The sequence below is a fragment of the Hyperolius riggenbachi genome, chromosome 2 (genome assembly GCF_040937935.1).
Source record: "Hyperolius riggenbachi isolate aHypRig1 chromosome 2, aHypRig1.pri, whole genome shotgun sequence".
NCBI lineage: Eukaryota > Metazoa > Chordata > Amphibia > Anura > Hyperoliidae > Hyperolius > Hyperolius riggenbachi.
This window is the reverse complement of record NC_090647.1, coordinates 295,530,641-295,554,270: the sequence shown is the minus strand read 5'-3', so window position 1 is coordinate 295,554,270 and position 23,630 is coordinate 295,530,641.

Genomic DNA, 23,630 nt, shown 5'->3' with positions numbered 1-23,630 from the left:
ACAACGCTACTTAATGAGCAAGGTTTTGCATGAATGAAAGATTGCATTACTTTTAATTTTGATTATAGATTTTTTTTTCCCCCGGAGAAATATAACAACAACGGAGATCGCTAATCATCTGCCATCATTTTCCTGCAAGGGGGATGTCAGAATTCTAGCCGTTTTATTTATGCAGGAAAAGCTGTCATATGTGTATGCTTTAAGTTTTAATGTTCTATGCAAAATTTTATTGTAAACTGTAAAGTTAGAGTACTTCTTTAAAATATTGCTCTGTGACATCTCAGCATATTCCAAGCAGTGAAACTCATAATTAGATTATTCTAGTTACAAAAAGCCAGAACATTCTTGTTTATGTTAGTGCGTTTTGTCTGTGGCCTTGACATTTGAAAGATGCTTCTGTGTAAAGACTGGGAACAAGTTAAACTCACATTACTGCAGTAATTATATATGTACATTTTCTTAATTATTACACATAGATATTATTAATCTAAATATTAATAATCAATACAGTCCTTCTAAAAAAAGAAAGAGTTATTGTTAAACCCTATACAATATAATTTAATACTTTGAAATACATTTAAAAGCTGGTGATGCTTTGAGACTGTAAAACATTCTCGTGAGATTGTTATGATTCTGGAGGGTTGTTGACGTGCTCTAGCCTCAGCTAGCTGATAACACATGTTTTGGGAACAGGCCTTGTAAAAAAATATAAAGCAAGGGGTTTTCCCAATTAGTTAAAGATGATGCAATGATGCCACCAGGCGGTTTTATAGTCTTATAAAATTAATATTATTAATACAGATTGTTATGAAATGGTGACCTCTGCCAGTTAAAGTCAATATATTTATTCATAAGAAAGGCAAATATATAGAACATGATATTATATTATTAAGATTTAATATGCAATTATTTCTTATATGATTAATGGTTTTAAGAAGAATTATATAATAAGCTTTATATTTAAATAAGTATATTAGAAGCCCTGTATGTTTCAATAAGTCCTAAATTGCTGAAGACTCTCACAGGTCTGTGTTAGTGTCAATTTGACCAATCTTATGTCTGGGAAAGTACCGAGACATTCCAACCTAATTAGCAGAGAACACTTTATCAGAAATGCGTCATAAATGACATTGTTTAGTCTCAATGTCTTGGGAAAAAAGTCAACCAGCAGACAAGATGGCTGGTGACGTCCATTTTTAATCAACTGCGTCAGAAATGACCTAATCCGAATTTATAAACAATAATATTATGATTTTGGTATTCAAAAACATGGTAAAGCATTGACGCATGGAAGCTTTAGCCAATCAGAACCTAGGAATTAGGGAAATTCCAGATTAGGCAGCCATATTGCATCCAAACACTATAAAAGTAGCAGCTGAAAGCTCATAGTTTGCAGAAGCCCAACAATCTCCTGAGAAGACACATGAGGCAGAAGCTACCTTCCCACACGTGGTTCTAGATGCTGAAGAGATGACAGAGAAGGGGTAATATGCTTAATATTCTGGTGATTTACTTTATTAATTTTTCAGCATTAAGTTTTGTTAAGATGTTAGCAAGAAGTTTTTTAGAAGCTATTTTTTATGCTATTTCTTTAAGAAGATTACTACAAGTTTTACACAGCTATTGATACAGATGAGACTACTTTTGATCTTATTCTACATAACACAACTGTTATATTCTTTTTTGAATGTACTTAGAAGATTGATGAACGCTTGGCTATAAAGGCCTTGATAAGATGGAATACTGTTAGAAGGAAACACTACTTGGAACTGTTCATATTTTGTATATATGCTGTATGATAAGCAAATACAATTTTTTACATAAAATCCTATACTGAGTGCTCTGATTCATTTCAAGGTACACCGTCAATCTATAATTACTGTTATAGAGGGTTCAGACCCCGCTATGCCGGATTTATATGATAGCAACGATTTAAGGGTTGGTCCTTTACTGAGTTAGCAATCATGAAAAAGGCAAGAACCGCTCAGGTTTTTTGACACGGGGAGAACATACAAACTCTTTGGAAGTAGTGTCCTGGCTGGGATTCAAACTATGGACCCAGTGCTGCAAGGCAAGAGCACTATCCCTTATGCCAGTGTTTCTCAACATTTTATTGGTATGTACCCCTTTTAAAACCCTGTACTCACCAAGTACCCCCTTGCATAGTAAACATTATCACAAGTATCCCTTGACAAATATATATTTAATTTTAGTACATGATAATAGGTTCTAAACATTTTCTAAGTATTTACTATTGCTTTTAATTAGCTAAAATACTCATTTGGTGTTGTTTAAATAAGATTTATCATGGTCTAAAACTCTAAATTTGTTGTTCTTGGTTAAGTATATCAAGTCCGAGTACCCCCTGGAACCATCAGAAGTACCCCCTGGGGTACGCGTACCACACGTTGAGAACCTATGCCTTATGCCACCATGCTGCCCATGCTTGCTCTATCCAAGTGAGTGAAACTTTCCAAACTGTGGGCTGGGTACAACTAAAAACAAAGGTTCTAAAGTTTCCTTGCTCCTTCCAAGTCGGCAAAGAAACCTTAAGGGTTAGTTATAGATGACAATAATAAGACAGACTTTCCTCTGCTCTGAAAAGCCACACATCCTTTATTGGTGATGGTTGTATTTTAGACTATGACGATGTCTATATATTTTTATTTTTTTAGGTTTGCTTTTAGGCCTTTTCCACAGCACAGTATGTTTCAAAATAACTTGCTTCTGTTATTTGTGTTCTTCAATTTAGCAAGGATCTGCCCTCTTTAGAGCAGGGTAACTTTATAGCATGATGTATATTGTAATTGATAAAAAAAAGTTTGGACTGTAAGACAATTGGGAGGATTAGATTACAATTAGGACAAAGCAATCACTGTGAATGTGGAGGAAGTTCTCATGGAATGCATGAAAGGAAGTAAGATTGTATTCCACATCAAGACATTTGTGCTGCCGATAATAAACCTATAGATGTAGAACAGCGAAGGTCACATTCACATTGTCCTTTTATGAATTCTCTGAAGCAACATAATGTTCATACAGCACAATTAACACTACAATCATCTTGCCCACTGGATCATTTTGAACATGGCTTGGTTTTATGACTTTCACAATAAATGTAAGCTGCCTATAAACATAGACCTTTGTCAATATAGGGTACCCACTGACAAAGCAGAGGTCTGGATTGTGCCCATGGCAAAAAATGATTGTTACTCTTAAAGGACTTCTGAGGCCAAATGCTCAAAAAAAAAAAAAAAAGTTAGATACCTGCATAACTTTGGAGGACACGAAGGACGCCGTCCGCGCCCTCCGTGCCGTTACGCCGGGTCCCCGCCGCTCATAGCCCCCCCGAACGGCTCACGACCCCATGGCCAGGCTCTCCTGCCTGCATAAAGATGGCCGCCGGCGCTGGCCGCGGCTGCGCACTCCGCATAGCCACTAGTGCGAATGCGCATAGGGCCAACCCCCCCGATCCACGCTACAGGAAACAGGCAGGAGAGCCCGACCCTGGCCGTGGAGTCGTGAGCCGTTCGGGGGGGGGGGCTATGAGCGTCGGGGACCCGGCGGAACGGCACGGAGGGCGCAGATGGCGTCCTCCAAAGTTATGCAGGTATCTAACTTTTTTTTATTTTTGGGGGGAACATTTGGCCTTGGAAGAGTTACTCCACTTTATGAAATTTTAATCATTTAGTAACATTCAGTACAGTTCCTGTTTAAAGAGAGTCTGAAGCGTAAAAAAAAAAAAAAATGCTTTTTACATTGGAATCCTGTTCAGCATTAATGTCAGAGCTGTAACGCCGCATCCCCGCAGCACAACGAGGTTTTATTCCCCGAAAATCCCGGGGCAAAAATCCACGACTTTCCAGGTCGTGGATTTTGCTGGCCAGGGAGGCGGAGCTTTGCGCTATAGCTCAGCTTCTGCGTCAATCTCCGTGGATCGCCACCTCTCACCACGCCCCTCAGTAAAAGAAGGCTGAGAGAGGCGGGGGAGGAGGGGGGAGAGCCACGGAGATTGACGCGAGTAGAGGCAGAGCTACTGCACAAAGCTCCCAATTTTTCCTTAGGGATTTCGGGGTGATTAAGACCTCGTTGTGCCGCTGGAATGCGGCGTTTCAGCTATGGCATTATTGCTGAAGACGACTGCAGTGTAAAAAGAGCCATTTCTTTATGCTTCAGACTCTCTTTAAGGAAACTTATTCTACATATTGCTTCTGCAGCACAAATACAGCATGAGCAAAAAAAATAATGCCAGAGACATTGTTTCCACATATTAGAATATGTGTTGGCAAGGATGCCACCCGGAGGCTGTTTCGTATTCCCTCCTAAGGCCTCTTCCCCAATCCTGCGGAATACAGGTGGTCGTCACAATACACGACACTACGTTACTACCAAATTTTCCCAGATGAGAGGGAGAATCGGATGCGATCACATTCAATTACAATGAAGGGATGCATGAAATGCATGCAACCATACATTGCAATTTAGCGCTGAATCACAATGCAAGGATGTAAACATCGGACAGTCCAATGTATGCATTTCTGATGTCTACACAGATCACATCAGCAATGCACAAGTAGAGAAGCAGCCTAAGCTCTCTCTCTCAGAGAGTGTTACCTGATTTTGGGAACAATTAAGCAATTTGAGGAACAGTTATGCAAACTAACTTACAGCAAACTTACAGCAAACTTACCTAGAGGGTTCATTAGGAATCCAAAGGGGATAAGCACCTGCTTAGTTCAGAGTACCATTTCTCTCTCCATGCAGCTGATAAATAATTGTTTCTGTACAGTACAACTAATCCTACATAGCACTGTCTTGGAACCCCTGATTTTAAAGCCTGGTACACATCAACTTTGATTGGCCAATCTGTTGACTCTCATACTACATCAGGGGTCTCAAACTCAATTTACCTGGGGGCCGCAGGAGGTAAAGTCAGGATGAGGCTGGGCCGCATAAGGGATTCAATCAATCAGCAGCTCCCGCGCCCCCCGTCCCTTTCCTTGATTTTTATTTCAAAATCAAATTCACACTGAAGTGAACTATTTTGCCTATTTTACCTTATAGTTCGCTTCAGTGCTCCCATTACAAGTAATCCGCCACGTCCCCGCCGCAAAACGAGGGCTGCAGAGCCCCCAAATCGCCCGGGGGCAATTCGCCGGCATTTCCTGGAAGGGACAGAGCTTTCAGCTTCAGCTCTGCCCCTCCTGACGTCAATCGCGGCGCATCGCCGCCTCTGCCCGCCCCTCTCACTTTTCCTGCACAGAGAGGAGCGGGCAGAGGCGGCGGTGCGCCGCGATTGACGTCAGGAGGGGCAGAGCTGAAAGCTGGCGGATTGTCCGCCGGGCAATTTGGGGGCTCTGCAGCCCTCGTTTAGCGGCGGGGATGCAGCGGATTACTTGGGAGCACTGAAGCGAACTATAAGTAAGCTTTTGCTGGCGAGAGCCACAAAATATTGTATCGAGGGCCGCAAATGGCCCGCGGGCCGCGAGTTTGAGACCCCTGTACTACATGGAAGTGGTAAAATTGGTTCGTTACTGGCCAATCAAAATTGAAGGTGTGTACCAGACTTTCTTTTCATTTTAAGGATTGAAAACATATATCTGCAGTTTCAAGCCTTCCTCACACTGAGAATTGCAATACGCTAGCAAAATCACTAGCGTTTTGCAAAACTGTACAAGAAAACAATTTTGGAGCGACTGCATTTTGCGATTCTACAAAGTTGAAATGCAATCGTTCCAAAATCGCTAAAAAATGCTGCATAAGCAGAAGTGCAGATAGGTTGGCGATACTTACAGGCAGCCAGCGAGACACCGAAGAGGACCAGAGCTGCGGGGGAGACCCAAAGGACTTATAGGGGCTGGAAGAAGCCCCAGGTAAGTAAAGAGGAGTCCTTTAAAGCACACCTGAAGTGAGAGGAATATGGAGGCTGATCTATTTATTTCCTTTTATACAATACAGATTTCCTGGCTGTCCTGCTGATCCTTTTCCTCTAATACGTTTATCCATAGATCCTGAATAAGGATGTAGATCAGGTATGGCTTGCACAGTATGCAATCCCTAGTGATGAGCAGAAAACTCTTAAGCAAGGAGGGAGGCAATTAAAATCAGCCAAGCAACACCTTAATCTGTTGGTATCCACGTGAACAGCAGCTGGTGGATTTTAAATGCTGTTTACTTCCCTTCCTGTATCTGTGGTAGCGTGATATAATAAATAATTTTTGTTCATTACTATTTATAGTTGTAGAAGATTAAAGGGAACCTGAACTGACCTGAAAAGCTCATTTCTGAACTTACCTGGGGCTTCCTCCAGCGCCCTGGGAGGTCCCTCTGCATCCTCTGTGTCCCCTCTGTCCTCCTACTGAGGAGTCAGTTAACTGTGCGACCCAGCCGGGAGTTATACGGAACTGTGCATGCACGGCCTGTCAGTGTGTCCCCGTCCCAAAAATGTTGCACATGCATGGTTGCACACAACTCCCAGCCAGGTTACACAGCAGGAGAACAGAGTGGATGCTGAGGGACCTTGCGGATTACGGGGGCCAGAGGAAGCCACAGGTAAGTTCACAAATTCATTTTTCAGGTCAGTTCAGGTTCCCTTTAATTTTTATGCCCATAAACAAGTGTGTTGAGTAGTTGAATCATGTATTTTGCACACATGTGGAGATATTAGGAGACACTAAGCAGCTAATAGTATAATATCTGATTAGCTGTGAGAATGTGACTTAAATTTATCCAAAATAAAAAGTGGGTGTTATATCTTAAAATATATGCTATTGAAGTCCAATGGATAGATATATGTTAAAGACCAAGATTAGGTAGGTAAACTAGCATGGAAAGCAGTCTTTTTTCTTCTTTCTTTTTTTCTTTTATTTGTTTGTCTTCAGACTCACAAGGCAAAATATTTGTCAGGCTAGTATCACTGAAGAAAGTTGAAACATATGAGACAGTGAGCTGCTGCAGGTAAACAAGTGTATTTAGTCTTCTCATATTATACAATGCAGACACATTATTTCCAAAGTCTAAACAGATACCAATAAACGGGTCCATACACTTACTGATTTTCCCGCCGATATACAGCCGATTCGATGACTGTGATCGAAACGTCTGTGAAATCATTGCGCAAACGCTGACTGAACGATCGATTTCCGTCCGAAATCGATCGTTCCCGTCGATTCCCATCGTTCCTGGCCGTGCAGAAGATTTTGCTCTATTGCCAGCGGGTCAGAAGTGCGTCGATAGCGGCGTTCGAATGCCCGACGCTAGCGGCAATACATTACCTGATCCGGCCGGCGCGAGTCCCCGCTGCTTCTTCTCCGTGCTGGGCTCAGAGTCCGGCAGGCTTCACTCCTTCCTGTCCCGGCAGGAAGTTTAAACAGTAGACCGCCCTCTACTGTTTAAACTTCCCCGGACAGGGAGTACAGTGAGCACGTATTTAGGCAGGACACGGAGACCCAGCTAGCCACGCCTCCCTTTGAGAAAGCCGGAAGTGTCTGGCGAAACATGTTAGGGCGTTTGGCGTGATACGGCTCTACGCACTTGTCGCCTTGTCAGGTTCATCCACCGCCTGCTGCCATCCATGCATGACCGCTGTGAGCGGTCCCACAGTCCTGCCTCCACTCGTGGCTGCAGCTCACCAGTTATACAACGGTCCCTGTTCGGATTTCCGCACCATCACCGGTGGACTTGTCTGGACTGCTTTCTGGTTCTCCCCTAGCCGTGAGCTCCGGCGGTGGGTTGAGAAACCCTGAAACACAAGCACTATTCCGGATTGCCGTCGCCCGGAGTGGGTACAGTATACGGGGTCCAATACCCAGCCTGGTCATTTTGATAACAGTTTGGTGCATGACTTTACGCTTTATTTGCTGCTGCAACCTGCTTTGCCTGTGCATCAACTTTGGGAACTGACTGTTTCATCCTGGCTATTGCTTGATTTTTTTGATTTTTTGCTTTGCAACTAACATCTTACACATTGATACCATCTATACTGCTACAACTGTGTTTATGAGATAATTTGCTGAGCTGGACTTTTTCTGCCTATTACATGCATTGGGATCCCCAAACCACATTAGGTGGTCCAAGATAGGGCTGTGAGTGCATGGATGTGCGGGTCAGTATGCTTGTGATGTCCTTCTGATGATTGCTGCATGTGTGGGTTTTTATGATGGATTGTTGTGATTTTTGATAATAATTAATAAAGCTTTTTTGCATTTTTATAAGTTTGGCTCGTATAGTGAACTTATTACACATGCCTCCCAACCCCCATTTCCCTTGATCTTTACGTTATAGGGAGTACAGTGAAGCTGGAGCCCAGAGCGGAGAAGAAGACAGCGGAGACCAGGGGACTCGCGCCAGGTATCAGGTAATGTATGCAGAGGGGGCGGCGGCAGCAGCAGTTCCACAGATGGTGATCGGTTTCATGCTGAAATCGATTCACAATCTGTTTGCAGTAAAGGCAGCCATATGATCCCTCTCTAATCAGATTCGATCAGAGAGGGATCTAGTTGTTGGTCGATCTGATGGCAAATCGACAAGTGTATGGCCACCTTAAGAGGGTGAAGCAATTACTAAGCGACTAATCTTTCCCTATTATACATTGAAGATTTTTGTAGTCAAACAACAGATAAGGGAATGTACACAAACATCTACAAAGAGACTAGTCCTAATGCTGGGAACCCACAATGTAATTTCAGATAGACAGGTAAACTGACGGGAAGTTGTATCGTGTGTACAGTCCTGGCCAAAAGTTTTGAGACTGTCAAAAATATGGGTTTTCACAAAGTTTCCTGCTAAACTGCTTTTAGATCTTCATTTCAGTTGTTTATGTGACGTACTGAAATATAATTATAAGCACTTCATACATTTCAAAGGCTTTTATTGACAATTACATGAGATGTATGCAAAGAGTCAGTATTTGCAGTGTTGGCCCTTCGTTTTCCAGACCTTTGCAATTCGACTGGGCATGCTCTCAATCAAGTTCTGGGCCAAATCCTGACTGATAGCAACCCATTCTTTCATAATCACTTCTTTGAGTTTCTCAGAATTAGTTGGTTTTTGTTTGTCCACCCACCTCTTGAAGAATGACCACAAGTTCTCAATGGGATTAAGATCTGGGGAGTTTCCAGTCCATGGACCCAAAATGTCAACATTTTGGTCCCCGAGCCACTTAGTTATAACTTTTGCCTTATGACACGGTGCTCCATCGTGCTGGAAAATGAATTGTTCTTCACCAAAGAAGTTTATGTTGGAGGATGTTTTAGTACTATTCTTTATTCATGGCTGTTTTTTTTTTGGCAAAACTGTGAGTGAGCCCACTCCCTTGGATGAGAAGCAACCCCACACATGAATGGTTTCAGGATGCTTTACTGTTGGCATGACACAGGACTGATGGTAGCGCTCACCTTTTCTTCTCCTGACAAGCATTTTTCCAGATGCCCCTAACAATCGGAAAGGGGCTTCAGCGGAGAATATGACTTTGCCCCAGTCCGCAGCAGTCCATTCACCATGCTTTCTGCAGAAGAGCATTCTGTCCCTGATGTTTTTTGGGAGAGAAGTGGCTTATTTGCTGCCCTTCTTGACACCAGGTCATCTTCCAAAAGTCTTCGCCTCACTGGTCATGCAGATGCGCTCACCCCTGTCTGCTGCCATTCCTGAGCAACCTCTACACTAGTTACACTCTGATCCCGCAGCTGAATCCTCTTTAGGAGACAGTCCCGGCACTTGCTGGACTTTCTTGGACGCCCTAAAGCCTTCTTAACAAGAAATGAACCTCTTTCCTTGAAGTTCTTGATGATCCTATAAATTGTTGATTTAGGTGCAATCTTAGTACCCACAATATCCTTGCCTGTAAAACCATTTTTATGCAACGCAATGATGGCTGCATGCATTTCTTTGCTGGTCACCATGGTTAACAATGGAAGATCAATGATTTCAAGCATCACCCTCCTTTTAACATGTCAAGTCTGCCATTCTAACCTAATCAGCCTGACTTAATGATCTCCAGCCTTGGGCTCGCCAACATTCTTAAGGTGCCCATACACTCGTCAGATTGGCAGCAGATAGATAAGAAATGCATCTGATGATCTATCTGATGCGTTTTTAGAACATTTTTTACCAGGATAGAATTCCAATAGATTTCAGTTTGAAATCTATTGAAATTCGATCTGATGGCATTCTTTTGCCATCAGATTTCCATTAAGGCTAATGCAAACTGATAAGCAATCTCATCAGATCGACCTAAATTTTCCACCCTGCAATTTCGATGGAAATCCATCAAAATCGATCGAAATCGGCCATCGATCGGTCGATTGGCCAACCGATTTGCAAACGATCAATCGATCGGGATTGATCGGTCGGCCAGAAAATCGGCTGAGTGTATGGGCCCCTTTAGTTAACAAGACAATTACTGAAATGATCTCAGCAGGTCCTTTAATGACAGCAATAAAATGCAGTGGAAAGGGTTTTTTTTGGGATTCAGTTAATTTTCATGGCAAAGAAGGACTATGCAATTCATCTGAACACTCTTCATAACATTCTGGAGTATATGCAAATTGCTATTATAAAAACTTAAGAGACATTGAAACCAATTTAAAAACGGCTTTTTACCTTATTTGTGTGAGGCATGTTTGTCCCTGCTAAAATGCCGCTATCCCGTGGCAGAACGAGGGGTCTTTTCCCCCTAATCCCCTGGGGCACACTGCGGGGAGCACTTCTGTGAGAGGCAGAGCTTTTGGCTGTAGCTCTGCCTCTACAAGCGTCTATCAGCGCTGACCGCTGCCTCTCCCCGCCCCTCTGTCTTCCTTCACTGAGAGGGGCGGAGAAGAGGTGGAGATCCGTGGCTGATTGACGCGCATGGAGGCAGAGCTGCAGCCGAAAGCTCTGCCTCCATGAGCAGCAAAATCCATGACCAAGAAAGTCTTGGATTTTGCACAGGGGATTTGGGGGGTAAAGACCCCTCGTTCTGCCGCTGGATATTAGCGTTTTAACAGGGACAAACATGCCTCACATAAATAAAAGGTAAAATAATAATTGCAGTATTTGAAAAAGCAGTTTTTAAACTGGCTTCAGTGTTTCTTTAAGCACCAACTTTTCTTATTTCCAATATTTTTGACAGTCTGAAAACTTTTGACCAGGACTGTACATGTCCAAGCTGCTCCAGATTCATAAAGGGATCGATTTTCTGATAACTTCACAAAATCTATCCCTTTTTTTCAATCAAAAACAGATTAGAGAGGTCGGAAATAATCGTCCAATTCCTGTTGATCGGACCGTGAGTCGCATCGTGTGTTCCCAGCAAAACAACAGCATTTGAGAGAGAAATACAATTTAACCTTCCTGGCGGTAAGCCCGAACTGAGTTCGGGCTATGCCGCCGGAAGGCACCGCTCAGGCCCCGCTGGGCCGATTTGCATAATTTTTTTTTTGCTGCACGCAGCTAGCACTTTGCTAGCTGCGTGCAGTGCCCGATCGCCGCCGCTACCCGCCGATCCGCCGCAATTCCTCTCGCCGCGGCCGCCCCCCCCCCCAGACCCTGTGCGCTGCCTGGCCAATCAGTGCCAGGCAGCGCTATGGGGCAGATCGGAGTCCCCTCTGACGTCACGACGTCGATGACGTCGGTGACGTCATCCCGCCCGTCGCCATGGCGACGGGGGAAGCCCTCCAGGAGATCCCGTTCTTTGAACGGGATCTCCGGATCTCCGATCGCCGGCGGCGATCGGAGGGGCTGGGGGGATGCCGCTGAGCAGCGGCTATCATGTAGCGAGACTTTGTCTCGCTACATGAAAAAAAAAAAAAAAAATTTAAAAAAAAAGATTTGCTGCCCCCTGGCGATTTTTTTGCAAACCGCCAGGAGGGTTAACCTACTAGTAGTAAACTTTGATCTCATTGTTTTAATACATTTATTTATTTATTTATATTGCGCCAACATATTACCCAGTGCTGTACAGAGTATATTGTCTTGTCACTAACTGTCCCTCAGAGGGGCTCACAATCTAACCCATACCATAGTCCTATGTCTATAGCATCATGTAGTGCAGCGTTTTTTCAACCAGTGTTCCCGAACGTTGCCTGGTGTGCCGTGCTCTTATCCCCCCTCCCGCACGTCCCCGCGGCCGCCGCTGCTATTACCTTAGCAGCGGCCGCTCTCCCCTCTCCAGCGCATGTTTTTATTCTAGCAGCGTATCTCCGGCTGCTCTGTGTGATGCGCAGGAGACAGGGCTCGGTTTCCATAGTAACGGCGATACATATCGCCGTTACAGGAAGCCGCTGCCATGCTTCCTTCCGCATCACACAGAGCAGCCGGAGATACGCTGCTTGAAATATACACGCGCCGGAGAGGGGAGGGGTGGCAGCTAAGGTAATAACAGCGGCGGGGACGGGCGGGGGGAACTATCCTGGGGCACTATACTAGCTATACTGGGGCACTATACTGGCTATACTGACTATACTGGGGTACTATTCTGGCTATACTGGGGCACTATACTAGCTATACTGGGGGGCTATACTGGGGCACTATACTGACTATCCTGGGGCACTATACTGGCTATACTGGGGCACTATACTGACTATCCTGGGGCACTATACTAGCTATACTGGGGGGCTATACTGGGGCACTATACTGGCTATACTGACTATCCTGGGGCACTATACTAGCTATACTGACTATACTGGGGCACTATACTGGAGCACTATTCTGGCTATACTGGGGCACTATACTGACTATACTGGGGCACTATACTAGCTATACTGGGGGGCTATACTGACTATACTGGGGCACTATACTGACTATCCTGGGGCACTATACTGGCTATACTGGGGCACTATACTGACTATCCTGGGGCACTATACTAGCTATACTGGGGTACTATTCTGGCTATACTGGGGCACTATACTAGCTATACTGGGGGGCTATACTGGGGCACTATACTGGCTATACTGACTATCCTGGGGCACTATTCTGGCTACACTGGGGCACTATACTAGCTATACTGGGGCGCTATACTGGGGCACTATTCTGGCTATACTGGGGCACCATTCTGGCTATACTGGGGGGGCTATACTGGGGCACTATACTAGCTATACTGGGGCACTATACTGGGGCACTGTTCTGGCTATACTGGGGCACTATACTGGCTATACTGGGGCACTATACTAGCTACACTGAGGCAACTAAACTCCCTACACTAGGGCAACTATGTTAGCTATGCAGCCGCACCCCCAGCCCCCCCCCCCCCCCCATAGCCTGCTGCGCACGGCACTGTCCACTAGGTCACGCAAACAACCTGGGACCGCTCCCCCCCCCCCCCCCCCCGTTCGTCGGAGAAAAATTTCGTCAGACAGTGTTCCCCGGGCCGGAAAAGGTTGGGAACCACTGATGTAGTGCATGCATCAGTCTAGAGCAAATTTAGGGGGAAGCCAATTAACTTATCTGTATGTGCTCAGAGGAAACCCACACAGACCCTGGCTGGGATTCGAACTGGGGACAAAGCGCTGCAAGGCAAGAGTACTAACCACTACACCACCGTGCTGCCCATCATACTTTTATATATCCACTGATGATGTCTTTTGAATTGTGTCTATCAGTGTAGTAGAGTTAAACTGTACCTGAGATGTGAATAATGGGCATGAAGTGCATGGGCTCCCTCGCCGTCCTCTCCAGAAGCATCATTCACTTGTTATCCATGCTAGCAATCTGGACAGTTGTGCGCTTCTGCACAGGCTTTGGGAGCGCAAGGAGGATGCGCACGGCCGTGCCTTGTACACATGCTCAACTAAAGTATTTTGAAACGTCCGACAAATAACAGATTTCGCCGCGAGCCACGCCACTGTGCATGCATGCACCATCGACAGCACTGGAATGGGTCAGTGGAGGAAGGTTTCCTTTAAACCTCCAGTGTATGAGAGGACTGAGTTGCACCATAAAACTTGTAGCCTATCTTTATTTCCAGTTTCTGTTTCTTTGTACCATTTTTTTGCACACTAACAATATCCAGCCCGAACTAGGAAAGAAATTCATTCACACACACACACACACACACACACACTTTATTTAGTACAGGTTTCTAAATATTATTACATGTAAATACCCCACATTTAGAAAATGACATACCCCTTAATTATATTCATCTCAAGTACACCTAGATACATATATTTATTAGGTGTACTTGAAATATTATTTTCAAACATTCTTTTAGTTAACTAAAAATACTTAATTATGTTTATTTATTCATGTTTTTTCATCTTTTTAAATCTTCAAACTGACCATTATTGATTGTAACAAGATTAAGTACCCCTGAAACCAACCCAAGTACCCCCAGGGTCTGAGTACCACATGTAGAAAACCTGGCATACACAATTTCATTTTTCTCCAGAAAGGTTCTATTCTCATTAGTTTACATTAGTAAATTGTAATAATAAATTGTTAATATTGGCAAATTAGTTTGACCTAATTATAATCTGTTGATGGGAAAACTCCTACAACTACTGGACAATTCCTGCAGGAAAAAGTTGAGCTGGATGGAATTGGCACAATTTACAACCTACACAAAAATTTCTCCAATAAGGACATCTTGTGGCCATTTCTTAGTATTACAGGTATTTTGCATGTCTCCACAAGATTACTAGTTTGACAAAACAGATCCATCAGTGTAACTTCAGGATTACACTTTTTTTTTTGATCATCAGTATTTATGGGTGTGCAGAATGCAGTTTGGCTGGGTATTTAGAGCATGGTTTACGGCCATTGCATAAATAACATTACTAGTACCAATTGTTTAGCATGGCTTATAAATTGCAATAGCTATAGGCATAAGACAGTTTTTGGCTTTGCAAAGGGAACCATATCCCAGATCCTTATCTATTAATGCTTTCTACAAAACCAATTTAGGAAATGTAGCAGGTGTAGCATAATGGCAACCACAACTTAAAAGATTACACCAAATCAACACACTGAGTATTTTTTAAACTTTGGAAAAAAATGGTTAGGCTTCTTCTTACTTTGCATGATCACATGGCCACACTGGATTGACCAATCCCTTAGTTGCTTTCAGGGAGAGGTTTAATGGCCTTTAAAAGGCATATCTGGCCCATGAAATAAGTGTTCCATGCCCACTTTGCTTCTACACTGTTTGCATTCACTTGACCTTTCAGCTGATAGAATTGGCCTTAAATAACATTAAATTGCAGATAAAAAAAATGTGCTGCACCAATACAGATATAAAGCAAGTATTAAGGAATACTGGAATTTCACGTGAAATACCGTATATTCCGGCGTATAAGATGGCTGGGCGTATAAGACGACCCCCCAACGTTTCCAGTTAAAATATAGAGTTTGGGATATACCCGCCTTATAAGACTACCCCTCTTGAAAACACACAGCAAATAAAAAAACTTAAAAAAAAAACATCATATACTGGTGCTATGTATGAACAGATACTGATGCTGTACTGTATGTGGTACGCAGTATATAACAGTATACAGGTGATTGACTGGTTGGATTGGTCAACTCTCCCGCTCCATAAGCGGATTGGTCAGCTCTCCATTTATCAGAGCGGTATGGAAGAATAGATTTCGCTGTGCCCATAAAACATGCCTCTTTCACCCATTTGGCCAGCCCTTATAACCCATTTACCTCCTTCTCTGCCTCTCACGTGTGTCTGTGCCGCGTCACTACAGTCTTCAGCTGCGAGATCTGAGAGGTAGTAACAGGATAGGGCTGGCAGGATGGGTGGAAGAGGCATGTTTTATGGGCACAGCGCAATCTCTACTTCCATGGGCCTCCCAGACCTTGCAGCATGAGCAATGTGCTCCCCCCAGCATATGCGGCGACCGCTGAATCTCCAGCACCTGGTAAATAATCATCAGCTTGTGCCGTATGCGCATCAGGTATCAGCATTGCATATCACCTGGCATCAATGACACCCGGCGTATAAGACAACCCCCGACTTTTCAGAAGATTTTCAAGGGTTAAAAAGTAGTCTTATACGCCAGAATGTACAGTAATTATCTTAACACCTTTTGTACTGCTATCCAAATTCATTTAGTTGCAGTTAATTTAATATCATTCCTATTTAATTGTAGTGAACTGTAACATTTACTAAAGCTTTCACAGAAGCAACCTTAAAGGTTTGCTCACTGATTGAAGGCAAACTGTTTAGGGTCCTTTCGCACTCCGTCTGATGCGTTCTATCCCAACACGTTGCAATTATATATCTATGGTACATTCACATCAGGTGCAGTAAGTCCCATCAGAGTAACACACAGCAAATGCTGCGTGTTTACTGGATAATGTGCACGTTGCAGTGGCAGCGAAGCATACATTCAATTTACTGTATATGCTTCACTGTAGGGTTAACTCAGACTGCTAACGTGCGAGGCGACTTTTCACCACCGTTAGGATCACATTGCGTTGTGATTAGATCACAACGCGACAACCAAGGATTACAGTATTGTTTCAGGCAATATGTGTAGTCAGCTTTCTCCATGCTGGAATAAAAAAAATTCTCAAGACACAAACAACCCACAGATAATGAGCATGATATACAAATAATGGAGCTTTATTAGTAAATCACCAGACATGAAACTGAAGAAGTGTTTTCAGAATGTTTTCCATCTCAGACCTATTTAGGATGTGAATAAAAAAAAATATAACTGCACAAATATGTAAATCTTCCATATAATGCATTTATTAAAATATGTTTCCATTACACACCCTCTTAGAATACTGTGTGAAGCATGGATGGTAAATATATGAAGTGATAAAAGCCATCTGCAGTGTGTTCAAACTTCCTGTAACTCCATATTGCTGGACTGGAAACAATCATATCACCTGCTGTCTTTGTGAACGCAAGATAAAACTATACTATATGTTTATACGCAATTAATAAAATAAACAGCTTGCAGTTGTCCAGCAATAAGTGCATTAGGCTGATTATAGAAAACACTGGCTGAGCAGTCATTTCTGATCACTGCTTTTTGTGAGATCATGACCTTCGCTGTAAGATTCCTCCGGTAGCACTACCCATAGGTTAGCACATTGTACCACTGATGAGCACCACTATACATGTTCCCCGTATTCAAAGATGCATTAAGCAAATATGCACGCAATTTTATACACCGATTATCTGTACAGAGAAATTCCTTAATAGCAAAACTAATTTCCTAATTAAAGCGGGATGAAACTCTGCTTTTCAAAAAACTATTTATCATTGATAGGAATCCCCTCACCCCCAATAAATAATAATTGGCCATTTAGGAGTATGTGCCTGTTTGAGCCAGCAGTCCCTAATGCTGGATACACACGTTGCGTTTCCGCGTCGATGCAGCGTTCGATTCGCGTCGATTCGATTATTTCCGACATGTCCGATTCGCGGGTCGATGGACCGTTAGGTCGATTTGCCATACTTTACATGGCATTCGACCTAAAAATAATCGAAATGCGCTCGGAAATGCTCAGAAATAATCGAATCGACGCGAATCGAACGCCGCATCGAACGCGGAAACGCAACGTGTGTATCCAGCATTAGTGACCAATGCCAAATAGGAGGAAGATTTTTTTTTTTTGCCACTTTCATTGGAATGTACTCTGTACTTTGCTGGGGGGGGGAGTGAGGTCACATTGGCCTCATATTCAGATAGACTCTCACCCTGGATAAATTTAAATAAAATGAAACATTACCATGGTGCCTAGCTTTGGACATAGGAACAAGGTGAATCGGTTCTCATCATGCTGAATAAATAGTGTTTACCAAGTTGCACACTGGGAGATTTACATCTCAGAGGATGTAGGCGGCTCCTCCCAGTCTATGCTTCTTTATGGGGTTCCCTTACTAAAGCAGTGGACAACATAACTGATTCAGCAAACCTAGACTATTTCCATAAGCAACTGCTTTAAGTAGTAATAGTTTGAATCCCTCACCTAAGTCATATCGGAGCATCAAGTTATTGCTAAAAGGTTACCGAATTAAGGGTTTTCGCTATTGGAGTTATGTGCAGCACCCACAACACTGCGGGTGTTTGTACATCTGAAGCCACATAGCTGTTAATTTTCAAACCTTTCAGCAATCTCTCTATATTCTGACATGACCCACTCAAGGTGATAACTTATGTCCTCCACAGCACTTCAACTGTTGTATGTGAAACCCTAGGTCGACAATTTAAGGAGGGTGTTTCTACCCAGTAAATCTTACTGAACAAGTTTAACACTTATAGCATTAGAAAGCTAGGATAAACTGGTGAATACAGTTTAGGTAAGTTGCTCATAAAACTTGTTACATTATTACCTAGCTGGCACTCAAAATAGAGCCCTAAATAAAAATGACTAACGTAAGCTCAGAATCACTTTAAAATGACAAAGAATAATACAACAAAAGCTGGCACCACCCTAAGGTAACAGTAGGTACATATACTGGCTAACTCCACCTCCTTGGTTCATAAGTAAACACTGTGTTAAAGTCAGTATTTGCATAGTTCTGGCCCCGCCCAATGAGGAAATGCTTACACTGCACTGCAGGGGCGTGGCTTTCATGCAAAACCAGGAAGTCCTCTGGTCACAGAAGAGACTGCAGAGGCTACACATCTGCCTGACTTTAGAGTGCCAGCTTCTATGCTGTTCGTTCACCGACTATAAATACAGAACTGCAGAATGGAATTGTTTTATTGTACACAAAAATAAAAAAATAAAAAAAAGTTTAAAAATATGAAATGTTTTTGTAACATAAAATTTCTGAAATAAAAAAGTAGAAAAAAAAATACTTTGTCTATGTACAAGTGAGTAATTTCTCTCCAGCCTATGGAAGTATGCCATAAAATGTACATTTGTTAGAAAAATGCTTCATCAAAACATTTAGCGTTACTTGTTAAAAGGCAAGGTGATATAAAGAGGTCTCATAAATCATGTGACTTGAAAATACAACAAACAACATACCAATAAGCTAATGTCAGTTGGATTTAAAATAGATCATGGTTTAAAAAAGGGACCAGAGACTGGAGGCCATTTTAAGGCAACGTTTTAACATGTATTCTAAATCCCTGAACAGCTAGGACATTGTGGTGAACTACAGATGGTCTGACAGAATGGGGAAAGAACATTTACCTTGCCAAGTATGGTGAGAGCCAGAAGCCAGGAAGTTAGAGGACAAAAAAAGAAACTGAATCACTTGCAGGTTGTTATTCCCTTTAATAAAAAAAAGCCTTCAAAGGAAAGGGGATTATTAGCTTCACCTTACTGTACTACGCACGTTGCTCTCTGCAATATGTCTTATATGGTAAAATGAAAATGCACTTGCTTTATATTTAATCCACATATTCTGACTTAAAACAAAATGTAAGCCTGGTGTGAACAAGCTATTTAAGTTAAATTCAAGAAAAGCTAGATTAATTAGCATTAAAAATAGCTATGTAGCAAACCGATCTCTAGTAATAGCTGTGGCCAGCGTGGCTTGTGTGGTACACACGTCTTGCAGTTTCCCAGTGTGCTTAGGGGAGCATACACTGCAGGAATATCATTCACTGGCATGGCAGAACTCCAGGACAGGCATGTCATCATATGGACCAGGTGATAGATTTGTAATGCAGCATGCTGTCCGTTTTTTCTCTACATATTTACATGCAAAAATTCACAGATTGTGAAAACAAGCACATGGACTTTCATTGTGCTGTGTTGTGCATTTTTAACGTAGAAAAATTGCCCAATCTATATGATGAGGAAACCCAGGCAAGGGTCAGATTTGCTGGGCATTTGGTAAGGTGGGAAGTGAACCCAGAGCTTTATAAATCGATTAGTTAAAAAACTGTTGATGTGCTTCTTTGTGAGGTCTGTGTCACGCAAGCAACACTAGTGGCAAGGACAAATGCATGCACAAATGGCCTTTAGAGAAATAAGGACTGTTTATGCATAAGCTCCACCTCAATGTGCACTTGTATTGCATGTTCCCCTCCACACACTATAAATTGCAAACTACAAAACCAAGTACACACATGACATAAAAGCCTTTGGAAAATGAAATAGAACAGATCAATTTTATCACCTTCCATGTAGTATGAGAGTATACCTACACAGTCCATTCTATTAAGCCGAGTACACCCATCAGATAAAAATCCTTGCAAACTGTCAATACGTTTGTCAGGGAGGTTTGAAAGACTGATCTTTCTTAACCTTCCTGGCGGTAACCCCGATCATCGCCGATTAGCCGCCACTCGCCGCGCCGCCCTTCCCCCCCGTGCGCTTCCTGGCCAATCAGTGCCAGGCAGCGCTGAGGGGTGGATCGGGACGATGACGTCATCCCGTCCGTCGCCATGGCGATGGGGGAAGCCCTCCAGGAAACCCCGTTCTTTGAACGGGATTTCCTGATCGCAGATCGCCGGAGGCGATCGAAGCAGGTAGGGGGATGCCGCTGCATGATTTATAAAAAAAAAAAAAAAAAAAAACTGCTGCGCTGCCCGCCAGGAGGGTTAATATGCTGTACACATGCAAAAGATCCGTTCCTGCAAAATGCTTTCATAGTCTATGATATCTGGAGATCTCCTACACATCTTGTTTAACGGACAGTCATCAGCAGATCAGATGCATCCTTTTGGATCTTCAGATGAATATCCGTTAAACAAGGTGTGTATGGAATGTCCGGGCAGCACGGTGGCATAGCGATTAGTGCTCTCGCCTTGCAACGCTGGGTCTCTGGTTCGAATCCCAGCCAGGTCAACATCTGCAAGAAGTTTGTATGTTCTCCCCAGGTCTGCGTGGGTTTCCTCCGGGTACTCCGGTTTCCTCCCACATCCCCCCCCAAAAAAACATACAGATAAGTTAATTGGCTTCCCCCTAAATTGGCCCTAGACTATGATACATACACTACACAATACATAAATAGACATAAGATATGGTAGGGATTAGATTGTGAGCCCCTCAGAGGGACAGTTAAGTGACAAGACAATATACTCTGTATAGCGCTGTGGAAGATCTCGGCGCTATATAAATACTAAATAATAATGTCCAGGTATCAGTCTATGCGTGCATTTTGCAGGAACTGATCTTTTGCATGTGTACAGCATCAGAAAGATCAGTCTTTCAAACCTCCCTGACAAACCTACTGACAGTTTGGAAAGATTTTTATCTGATGGTGTCATCAGCTTAAAGGAATACTATCGATTCACATATTTTTTTCAATTGACACAGGAATTGTTTGGTAAGTGCTGCTAAGTACTGGTGTATACATTTTAGTAGCAACTTCTTTGTTTACTGTTCTCAAAATACATTCAAACTTTACTGACGCCAAAACTGACGGCAGACTGAGCCATGAGGAGAGGGGAAATTTCCCTCACACTTGATCAGTTTACTCTATGTGTAACTCTGTGTGTGACAGAGAAGAGAGCTCCCAACAGCTGCAGCTCCTGTGTCCTGTGTTTCTGACTGATGTGTCTGAAGAGAGCAGAGGAAATGTAACTAATTGTCACAGCTTTTTCATACTGTTTTTGCTTTCAGAGTTTGATATGTTTGATATTTGCTTTCTGTAGTCTGATATGCAACTCTGGCTGTGCATTGAAGCAGACTCCCCTTCTGCAATTGATTTGTCCCAATATAAATCCTACCCTCAATAAATTACAGCTTTTGCCTCTGATATTTAAAATGAAAAGTAGGAAAATGTTTACACAGCTACTTAGACATTATTTGCACACTGTCATTTTAGAGCACTTGGGTATCGATCGTATTCCTTTAATGAAGTAGACTGTGAAGGTATGGCTCTCATACCACATCGAGGGTGGTAATATTGGTCTGTGATCTTTCATTTTCCAAACACTTATCTCAGGTGTGTACTTAAAGAGACTCCGTAACAAAAATTGCATTCTGTTTTTTATCATCCTACATGTTCCAAAAGCTATTCTAATGTGTTCTGGCTAACTGCAGCACTTTCTACTATGACAGTCTCTGTAATAAATCAATGTATCTTTCCCCTGTCAGACTTGTCGGCCTGTGTCTGGAAGGCTGCCAAGTTCTTCAGTGTTGTGGTTCTGCTATGAACTCACCCTTTCTGGCCCCTCTATGCACACTGCCTGTGTGTTATTTAGATAAGAGAGAAGAGAGAAGCTGCTCTAATCAGCTGGATAAATCGTCCTCTGAGCTGGCTGGGCTTTCACATACTGAGGAATTACAAACAAGGGCAAAGCTGTTTGCAAGAGGAAAAGAGCAGCCTGAAACTTCAGTGCATGGGGGAAAGAAACACACAAATGATCTCTTGAGATTCAAAAGGAATGCTGTATACAGCCTGCTTATGTATGGATGTATTTTCTATGTGTGGACATACTGTACATCGACCTACTTCCTGTTTTGGTGGCCATTTTGTTTGTTTACAAACAAACTTTTTAAAACTGTTTTTAACCACTTTTAATGCGGCGAGGAGCGGCGAAATTGTGACAGAGGGTAATAGGAGATGTCCCCTAACGCACTGGTATGTTTACTTTTGAGCGATTTTAACAATACAGATTCTCTTTAAGATGTGTGCCAGAGATTGGTCAGATCTGGTACCTGAAACCTAAAACTATGGAGCATTTTTTCATTATTAAAACAGCTTTAAAATAGTCCTAAAATAAGACCATGTTAAAGCGAAGCTTGATTTATTGAGTTTCACTTAAATATATTTTACCTTAGTTTTCAAAAGGTATGTATTAGATACTGTGTCAGAATTCTAGTTTGTGGAGATTTCCATTGTCCTCACTTTTCATTCTAGTTGACAGGGTCACAAACACACAAGTTTGAGGTGATCAAGAAAGGAATGAATAAAAACCTAGAAGAAATGTTAGCATTCTTCACTCAGAAATCACACATCTCTCCCGTCTCCATTAACATACACATTCTAGCTGTCCTGTTGCCATGACTATACACATTCTAGCTGTCCTGTTGCCATGACTATACACATTCTAGCTGTCCTGTTGCCATGACTATACACATTCTAGCTGTCCTGTTGCCATGACTATACGCATTCTAGCTGTCCTGTTGCCATGACTATACGCATTCTAGCTGTCCTGTTGCCATGACTATACGCATTCTAGCTGTCCTGTTGCCATGACTATACGCATTCTAGCTGTCCTGTTGCCATGACTATACGCATTCTAGCTGTCCTGTTGCCATGACTATACGCATTCTAGCTGTCCTGTTGCCATGAATATACGCATTCTAGCTGTCCTGTTGCCATGAATATACGCATTCTAGCTGTCCTGTTGCCATGAATATACGCATTCTAGCTGTCCTGTTGCCATGAATATACGCATTCTAGCTGTCCTGTTGCCATGAATATACGCATTCTAGCTGTCCTGAGCCATGAATATACGCATTCTAGAGAATAAGCTGTCTAACACCTGTCTCATACAAACCACAATTATCAATCTTCTTCTGAAGAAGCCTCCTTACTCGGTTATAAGAATTGTTTCACTACCCTGTAACTAGCATGCAGCTTGTGGATCACACAATGATGGGGCAGCCTAAAAGAGCGATTTTACTTGAAGTAGCCGTGAAGTATACCCAAGGTATATAAACTTACAAAACAATGGTGAAGTACATAATCCAGTTAAACTCTGGAGAAATGTTTGCACGTTAAAAGAGTTAAGAGTAGTCAGAGAAGGTCCTTCAGCGTCAGGAGGATCCCCCCCTTC